At 39.2% G+C, this 9737-nt stretch overlaps 1 long non-coding RNA gene across 1 annotated transcript; it reads right to left on the bottom strand.

The window, feature by feature from the left end:
• Nucleotides 1-211: 211 nt before the first annotated feature.
• On the bottom strand, nt 212-8947 carry LOC131512707 (uncharacterized). The gene is made up of 4 exons (XR_009262257.1): nt 8869-8947; nt 8177-8320; nt 401-760; nt 212-252 (listed from the first exon to the last, which is right to left on the bottom strand). It is a non-coding gene; the product is annotated as an uncharacterized LOC131512707 (long non-coding RNA).
• Between the last annotated feature and the right edge of the window lie 790 nt (nt 8948-9737).

Raw genomic sequence — 9737 nt, 5'->3', positions numbered from 1 at the left:
CAGTCGGTTAAGCGTCCGACTTCAGCCAGGTCACGATCTCGCGGTCCGGTCCGCGAGTTCGAGCCCCGCATCAGGCTCTGGGCTGATGGCTCGGAGCCTGGAGCCTGTTTCCGATTCTGTGTCTCCCTCTCTCTCTGCCCCTCCCCCGTTCATGCTCTGTCTGTCTCTCTCTGTCCCCCAAAAAAAAAATAAATAAAAATAAATAAATAAATAAAAAGTCATGCCGTAGACTTGTGTTCTCTTTGTGGTGTTCTAGAAAAAGAAATAAAGATATTTGATTATTTTGAAATGACTTTTTAGTTTCTGAGTTTTTCTTTAACGACGGTACATTCTGAGACTGGACCACAGGCTTTATGGCTTTATAACTATTACCCAAGTTAAGCGCATGGCTAAAACGTACCATAAAGTGTAGGAAGAAAAATTTGAGGGCACAAATTGTTGTAGTCGTGTAATAAGACGATTCACGTCGCTCAGCTTGGCTAAATAGCTTTCAGCCCTGGGCTCAAGCAAGCGGCAATCAATCACTCCTCTCCACCATCTTAAACAGCTGCATTCACTGAGTCACTTTATCCATCTGCATGTTTAATTTTTTGTACAAATTTCAAAAACACTTAATATTTCTCTTCCTTTGTATTTCAGCTCACGTGTTTCTGCTTCTGTATATTTAAGATGATCTTTAAATCCATAAGCACTTTTGGGAAGGTAGTCTTTTTCCACAGCAATCATTATTAGCCTTTTGAGTCTTGAGAATAAATGGTTCCTAAGAAACACACACAGAGTATAGGTGCATTATCATCTTGAGAATTCTAAACTGGATGTCTCCCCATTCTCCTTCTAGTGCTTTCTCCACAAATCCTGCAGTTCATTATCCTAAAAATGAATTTGATTGCTAAAGGGTAGCAGACTATGCCACCTCAAAATGTGCCAGTTTGGTATAAAGATTGTTTTGAGCTGAGGGCAATTGAGAAAAAGCAGATACAAGAAAAGCTCTATGCCCTCCCCCTATTTATCTAAAAGCAGGACATAAATTGTAAATATGTCTCTCCTCTCCTCTCCACCAGGAAGGACAGAAGTTAATCACTAGAGACAACTCTAGATCCTTATCAGCCCAGAGATGGCACCAGATGAACCCACATAACAAATGTGTCCAACTAGCCTTTATCTTCCATTAGTTCCCCAGTACATTTGCCTTCCTCCAATATGCTTCCCTAAAAGCCCAAAGCTGTTTGTCCTTTGTCTTGTCATTTCTCCAAAAATGCATTGTCCTTCTGGTAAGATGTCATATAAGCCCAAGCTCTAATCACCCCTTTGAGTTACTCATCCCTGGGTACTTCCACGTGTAAGCACACATGAATACACTTCTGTCTGCTTTTCTCTTGTTAGTCTTTCGTTAGTCCAATTTACAAGGCCTCAGCCAGTGAAACCAAGGTAGGTAGAGGGAAAAGTTTTCCTCCCCGACATCACCATACTCATGCTTAAAACCCCTGTTGGCTTCTTATACTTATGGAATAACCCATCTCCACAGATGGCCCTTCACAATGAGCCCCAACCTGTCTCCCCAACCACTCTTTTCCAGCACTTTCTGTAGGGGGCCACACAAAACTTTTCCCTACTGCTTGAAGACACTTTACCTGGAAACTGGGGAGAAGCTGCTCTCATATAAACTGTTTCTTGTTTCTAAAATGTTCTTCTGGGAAAATGTATACTGCTAACTACGCATGACTCACTCAACTCACTTGACTCAGTTCAAGTGTCCTGTCAGTGGTGGCTTTTCCTCAACTTCTCCAGGTAGTGTTAATATTCCTGGGGCACCAATTTTTTATTATCTCCTTTAACCATGACAAGAACCAAAGAGAAATTCTTATTAGCCTCATGGTACAAATAATAAACTGGGACTATAGAATGTAAAGGACTTGTTTTGAGGGTACAACTGGCAAATTTGCCCCCATTGCCCTCACAGCCAAGGAGCTGTCCCTCCTCTGTGCTCTTGTAAATTTCTTTTGCAGTCTTTAGCAGGAAGTATTGAAAATATCTATCTCAGTCTGTTTCCTCTGCAGTTCTAACTGGATTCCTTCCTGAAGTTAAGATGTCCATAGTCCCAGGACTACCTATAGTTTTTGGTGTTCATCTGTTTCTTGAGGCAGTGCAGCAATCAATCAATGAAACCTTTTCTAATTGAAGAACGAAAGGAAACATGAGCTGATAGTTTAATGAGCACCTATGCTATTTACCAGGCATTATGCTGATTCTACAAAGCTCATTCAAACTATTTAATGAGTTTTATCAAAAGTCCACTTTTCTATCAAAACTTATTTATATTACATAAAATATAACACAAATTTCTAACACTTTAACCAGATGAAGTAAATCTGCTAAACTTTCAGGAATTAGAGGCTTGCTTAGGACTTATTATGCAAATTGTTGAAGATGCATTTCTTATGTGTTAATAAAGAACAAAATCAGTGAAAGCCAACTAAGAACGAGAGCAAAAAAAGTGCATTCAATTTGTTCTCTTTACACAGATGTAAACCCATCAGCCTGCATTTCTTTTTCTTGTATTCACGTAGTGGCAGTAAACAGGCAACCCAGTCTTCCATGTGTTCTGTTGTATTTTAGGCTCTTTTGGTGACAAGTGGAAGACCAGTTCAACCAGCCTAAGCAAAAAGGAGATTTAATTATAAGAATTCAAGAGGGTCTCACAAATTCTACCCCTCTAAAGGAATTGGACTCAGAAATAAAAGCTGCTAGGCAGTGTCTCTCTCTCTCTCTCTCTCTCTCTCTCTCTCTCCATGGTCTCTTATCTCCACAATTCTCTTTGCTGGTTTCCATCATTGCTTTTTGTCATTTCTCTGTTTCTCTTTCTACATAGTGGAAGATGGATAGCTCACCCAGGGACATTTTACATGCTGTGTGTCTCTAGCCATGTTTATAGACTAATGAGATGCCTCTGAGAATCAGTTTCTTAGAGAATCTGATTGGCTCAGCATGGTCAGGTGTCCACTCTGGGCCAGTTGCTAGCAGTCAAAGCAACACACACGAAGAAAGAATAACCTAGGGGTGAATTTCTCAGAGAAAACGAGTCAGTGTTAACTGAGCAGATGCCCCAATAATTGTCCATTCCATACATGTTCTTATCCAGCTTTCTTCTGGCATGGAAACCAGTTAGAATGTCTGTATGTTACAATTTTGCCAAATATTCAAAATACACAACATTGAGGCATCAATTTCTCAATTTGTAGTAGATTCAATCCTAAAAATTTAGACCACTATTTTCTAGCCACTATAAAATCATTAGGAATGATTGAATCCATACCTTATCTGGTTGTTAGGTAATTTTCTCCACTTTCCCAAGTAGATGGATGTTTTCAGTTCAATGTAACTACAACTAAAGAAAATGTGCGGAGGAAATGTCTTTTCTTATTACATTATAATCATGTTTGTGTCATAACAGAGTGGCTAAATGAAAGGGACATACTCAAATCACTGCAGGACCAAATTAGCAAATTGAATAGTTTTGGTGTGTTCACAGAATAACCGATTAAACCATGTAACCTCGAGAGAGGCAGTTTCCAATACACAGAAACATCGAATAGGAGGGGCCTCTGCTCTGAAGATGTAATTGGACATGGATGAAGGGGTAAGTCAGAAAATGCTCACCTAAATCCCTCCCTAATTTTGCCTAGTTCAAAATGATTAGCCCCTCGCCTTTAAATACAGAAATAAGTATTATCGACTTGTTGTTTTTTACAAAAGTAAATTTGTATAAATAAAATTGCTCCCCAAATTGCCAAGTTTCCAGTCTCCAAATCACCACAATTGCTGACGAAAAACTCCTATGACTAGGCAATAAACTGAGTGCACGATGTCATCTCCGCCCCCCCACCCCCCCACCCCCCCACCCCCCGCCATTGAAATGACAGTAAGGTGTTTAAAAGAGAATGAATTGGTAACATCATAAATGGGGGGTTATAGAAAGTGCAAGAGGTGGCCTAATTAGGAAATGAAAGCAGATGGGGATCGCAGGGAAGTGTACCCCCAGGGTGGAGGAAGCCACACACTCAACGGTAATATACACTTGTTGAAGAATGCTGTATTTCAGGGAGGACCCTTCTTAGGTGAAGTTCTGGAAAAACTCTAAAGAATCAACAGATTAGAGGGAAGCAAAGGGCTGTGGAATAATGCCAGTCAGTGTCTAACCAGAAAAATAAAAACCTTGGGGCACCTGGGTGGCTCAGTCAGTTAAGCATCCAACTCTTGATTTTTGGCTTAGGTCATGAGCTCCCGGTTTGCGGGTTCGAACCCTGCATCAGACTCCAGCTGACAGTGCGGAGCCTGCTTGGGACTGTCTCACCCTCTCTCTGCCCCTCCCCTGCTTTTGCACTCTCTCTCTCTCTCAAACACAAACAAACAAGAAAAACCTTAAAATGAATATAATAAAAGGGGTGGGTTTTCTCTGCCTGGAATTGTGTGGCAATTAAAGAAAACCTTTAAAAGTTATCCTAAACTAGAGAAATCAACTGCTACAGAGAATGGGTTATCCTGATCATGGGAAGAACTGGAAATGCCCAAGATCTTGAGACGGTGATGCAACTCAGAGATTGGCAATTACAGTAAGCCTCTATCAACCCCAAGGGCTAGAAGAGCCAAAGGACAAGGGAGTGTTAACAGAGCCCAAAGCTATCGCCTTCTAGCAGAAGTTGAAATGGCCGCAAGCCTGCGCAGTTGAAGCTGAGACCATAGAAGAAAGGACGGATTGGCAGGAGAGGTACGAAGAAGGCACTGCCACTTCTGCAAATGCTGCCTGCGATACTACAGCTGCCTGGGACACACAAACAGTGATAAATACCCTGGTTTCTCTTTTTCTTCCCACCCTCCAGTCTTCCACCTGTACTTTCAGCTGGAGGAATCTATCCAATTGACAAGGAAGCCTAAGAAATAAGGCTCAGGTGCCTGGGTAGCTCAGTTGGTTAAATGTCCAACTCTTGGTTTCAGCTCAGGTCGTGATCTCATAGCTCGTGAGTTTGAGTCCCGCATGGGCTCTGTGCTGACAGTACAGAGCCTGCTTAAGATTCTCTCTCTCCCCTTCTCTCTTTGCCCCTCCCCCACTTGTTCCCTCTCTCTCTCGTGTCTCTCTCTCAAAATAAGTAAATAAACTTAAAAATTAAAAAAAAAAAAAAGAAAAAGAAGTAAGGCTTCTGTTCTGTGGAGCAGGGCAGGAGGAGACTGAGGAATACCTTTGAGATCATATAGCCATATGGCAATCTAGGGACAGTTTTCAGGTAAATGCTTTCCAAAGGAACTAACTCCCTAACAAGACAGAATTCGGGACCCCAGTGGGAGTTAATACCCTAGAGCAAAGCCTCGTTCTCATTATTATTTTTTCCAGGAGTGGGGAGGAGGTCTACCCCTAAATGGTAAAGTGCACCTGCTGTTTTTTACACACACAAAATTCCTGGCAAAGATAACCCTCCCCTGTTATTACATTCATTAATTGAACCTTTTACTCACAACTTCGAGTGGACAAACCGAAGAATACTACTTATTTGAGGAAAACCAGGGGGTCAAAAAAAGGGGGCTTGAACAGAAGCAAGTGACCCTTGAGAAACAAATAATCCATGGAATGGAATTAGTCTTTCAGAGAGATTCAAGAATATGTTGCTCACAAAAAAATAAATAAATAAAATAAAACCAAAAACCAAAACCAAACAAACAAACAAAAAAAACCCTAGCACATCAAGAAGAGATCACTATGAAAAAATACACAAATAGAAGATGAGCATTCTTGGAAATTAGATGTACGAATGGCAAATTTTTAAAAATAATATAAGTCAAAATAATTCTAATTTGAAACCCAGAGCCAAAGCCTCAAAGATTAAATATATAGGTTATATATGTTGAACGGTAAACTGAGGCACATTAAAATTTACACTACTTTCTTTGCACAGACATCCATTCAAATTAGGCAGCACCGAACAAAGTTAAGAGTGTTCCCCTGACAAGCTGGGAAAGGCTTTTGCAGATGGAAGCAAAGTAAGGGAATTATTTGATTGGCTACCGCTTAATCAGTTGCCCAATTTGTGGAAGCCTAGTTGGATGTTTGCGATTAGATGTTCTTAAGTTTCATTTTCTCGGATTCAAGTGCATTGACCCTGACTTAGGTTTCAGTGTGTTATACAGGCTACCGAGATCTTAGACCACCTCAGTTTAAGTCTCCTTGTACATATGTGATTAATATATATGTAGCTTTGTATAGAAATTTATACATGTAATATATTTAAATGCATATAAAATGCATGTTAATTTATAATATATAACTTTTTAAGATATACTTTGTGTTATATATTATATATATTTGTATTATATATTATACATATATATGTAAAGAAAAATTAATAGACATGGAGACTTAATCAAGAGGTTCAATATCCTAAGAGAAATTCCCAACAAAGAGAACAGAAGTGGGAGACATTAAGCAGGAGGCAGAGAAGAAGAAGCAAATTTGCAGGAGCTCAAGAAATGCCCGAGTGCCAACTGGGCATAGGATGAGGTATTCATATCTATACCAACAGGAACTAGTTATATCCTTCAGAGTTCTCAGTCTGAGGACAATTAAAAATGTGAGGGTATAAAATAAAGACATTTTTGAACACACAATGAGTTATCTTCATTTACCTTTTCTTATAAAAAAAAAACAGCTGTGGTTTCTTTTCAAAACAACAGAAAAGAAATTGAAAAAAGGGAAGCCATGAGATCCAAGAAATAGTACACCCAACACAGAACTACAGTGAAAAGACACTCCTTCAAAGCAGGCTCTGTGGAAAGTGAGAAGAAACAATGGTCAAACTTGGCAAATGAATATGGAAGGTTTTAACCACAATGTTTTCATGTTGACATATAATGCAGATAAAAGGCAGGATCTTTGTGGGGCTGAAATAAAGGTTTATGCTGCCTCTTTAAATAAATGAAAGTAACAGAAAATTAGAAGCTCAAGGAAGATCAAAGAACTCTATAAGGAAGCCTTGGACTAAATATGAAGAAAGGTGCAATGTGGAATAACTTTGAGGTCCTCATGGAGTGGAAGGAAAGAGATCCACTTGACCTTCATGATTAAAGTGGCCCATGTTTAGTGAGATAAAATTATATCATTCTACCATGTTCCATGGTGGTTAATAATTGCTGCAATTAGAATATTGAAAACACTTATTGGGTCTGAATTCTAGCCTATAAAGTATAGATAAATGGTTAAACATTTAATTAATTATAACGGTAATGCAGAATTTAAATAGTACGAATTTGGTCAGTGTAAAAATAATGACATAGTTTACAGAGCTAAGTAAGTATAGAGAAAAAGTAGGAAAAATTGTGTAAAGAAGCACTAATGTTTCTATCTTAATAATGGGACCTACGGAGTAATGAATATCGACTTTGATGAATAAAACATGAAGTTTAGTAATCATGTGACAAAAATTTAAGGGGCGGAAGTCCACTGGAAGTTAAGAGAGTATAAGTTAGCTAATTCATCAGCTTCCATATAGAAAAATAAATATTTTAAGGTATAAATTTGAGGGTTTATAATTGTTAAATAATTTTAAGCGGTTAGTGTAAAATAGAGGTATGAATGTGCAGTTTAGCACAGGAGTTCCAAGTTGATGGCCCATAAGCTAATTCTGCAAGAATCCATTTTTGTTGTTGTTGTTTATTTCCCATATAATGTTTGTAAAACTTGAGAAGCTTAACCAAAACATTCAGATTTCTAATTTATCTTTAAAAAAAAAAAGAATGTAAGAAAGATCTAGCAACACTGAAATTGCATTCCTCCATGGGAGCAATCGGCCAGAGCTAGCAAACAGGCTTCCCTTAGATGGAGCCTGTGCTATGCCTTTGGCAACATTCTACAGGCTTCCAGGTATGTTACTTATGCCCTGCTTTCTTTGTTTACACCAACTGCCTAGCTTCTGTGAGAGTGGAATCTTTGACCCCTCACTGAGAGTTACAGAGTTAAATATCGGAAGAACTATACCTGGCTCAAAGTTGGTACCTCTGGGGAAATGAGATCAAGGGTGGAAAGACTTTAGTTTGGGAGATAATAATCTTTCATTTCAGGACAGTTTTAACTAGCTCTTTTATTTCTATGTCTATTTGTCCATGTATTTCTATGTCTATGCCTATATCTTACCTGGCTCTAGTCTGGCCACAGACTGAGTCAGAGATAATAAAGTTTCAGAAGAAAATGAAGAGACCTTATGCTTATTGAAGGGTCAACTATAAGTAGGAAGATGGCTTTCAAGGCAATGGTTCAGTATCTGGGGCTTCACGTATACTATAAAAAATAAAATAAAATAAAATTAGAACAACCTATCTGCCTAGTGGAAGTAATATACTGTTTCTCTGATTTTGCTTGTGGCCAACTGTTAACTCTCACAAATAACCATGTGCCCCTCTACATTTCCCAGCCGTCCTTGTAGGATGTTGCAATTATGTGACTAGACTCTAGCCGACAGGATGTGGGCAGATGTGATGTAAGCCGCTCCCAAACCTGGCCCATAAACTCTTCCCAAGCAATCTTACATATGTCTTTCCCTTCCTCAGCAATTTGGAAGCCAGGTGTTCAAGATGTCTCAGCTGCAAGACAGAGGGAGCCTATCTGACCCATATTGGACTGTGATGTGAACAAGAAATAAGCCTTGTTGTGTTAAGCAATTGAGATTTGGGGATTGACTGTTCCAGTAGTTATTGTTAATTACCCAAACCAGTGACTCTCAAACTTAGCATGTTTCAAAATCACCAGAAGAGCTTGTTACAATACAGACTGCTCACAGGTGACTTAATATGAAGTCTCCTACATATTAGCATTGAAGCAATACTTACAATAACGTGAGTCCACTGAAATGAAGACGTAGGATGAATGGACGATGCCAGATTTCCGAGATCAGCATAATGGTGCTTGGTGTTACAGGCAGTCTGGAACATGATGACTTCAAATTACCTTGAAGCACAATTTCAATTACAGCATAATTATGATCTGGGAAATCAGAAGGCAGATGGATCAGCCTCCTGTGAGGTCACCTCTGTTAGGGAAAAGCCCAGGTCAGACTACAGGTGAAAAGTATAGAAGAGAAAATGTAAGCAGACACTGCAAACACATACCACGGGGAAGTCACATATTGGAGTCATGATCAGTGTCACAACCTCATACCTACATGTCAATCTCTAACAGTTCCAAACAGGACCTTTTCATTTCTGACTAGGAGCAATCATAAAAAGTTTCCTGCCAGGGGAAGGAAAATACCCAATAGGAATCCCATGATTTTATGTCAAGAACACTGGCAGAAAACAAATGAATTTCTAATGACCTAGGAGCGACAGACTCAACCTTAGAGGTTAAAAGCAGTGATTAGACAAAATTCAATTTTCTTCTTTTCTTTTTTCAGATATACAAAATGTGCGCCTATGCGGTGGGTATTTCTTTTTTTTTTTTTAATATATGAAATTTATTGTCAAATTGGCTTCCATACAACACCCAGTGCTCATCCCAAAAGGTGCCCTCCTCAATACCCATCACCCACCCTCCCCTCCCTCCCACCCCCCATCAACCCTCAGTTTGTTCTCAGTTTTTAACTGTTAAAAACTGCGGTGGGTATTTCTACAGTACTTTTCACAACACTGATTTGATTATGTTGCCTAATTTGTCACTGTTCCTTCCCAAAAAGATAGTTTTCCATCAGCCTCTTCAATAA

This window comes from Neofelis nebulosa, chromosome 5, assembly GCF_028018385.1.
Source record: "Neofelis nebulosa isolate mNeoNeb1 chromosome 5, mNeoNeb1.pri, whole genome shotgun sequence".
Lineage (NCBI taxonomy): Eukaryota > Metazoa > Chordata > Mammalia > Carnivora > Felidae > Neofelis > Neofelis nebulosa.
This window is presented reverse-complemented; position numbering and strand designations above follow the sequence as displayed.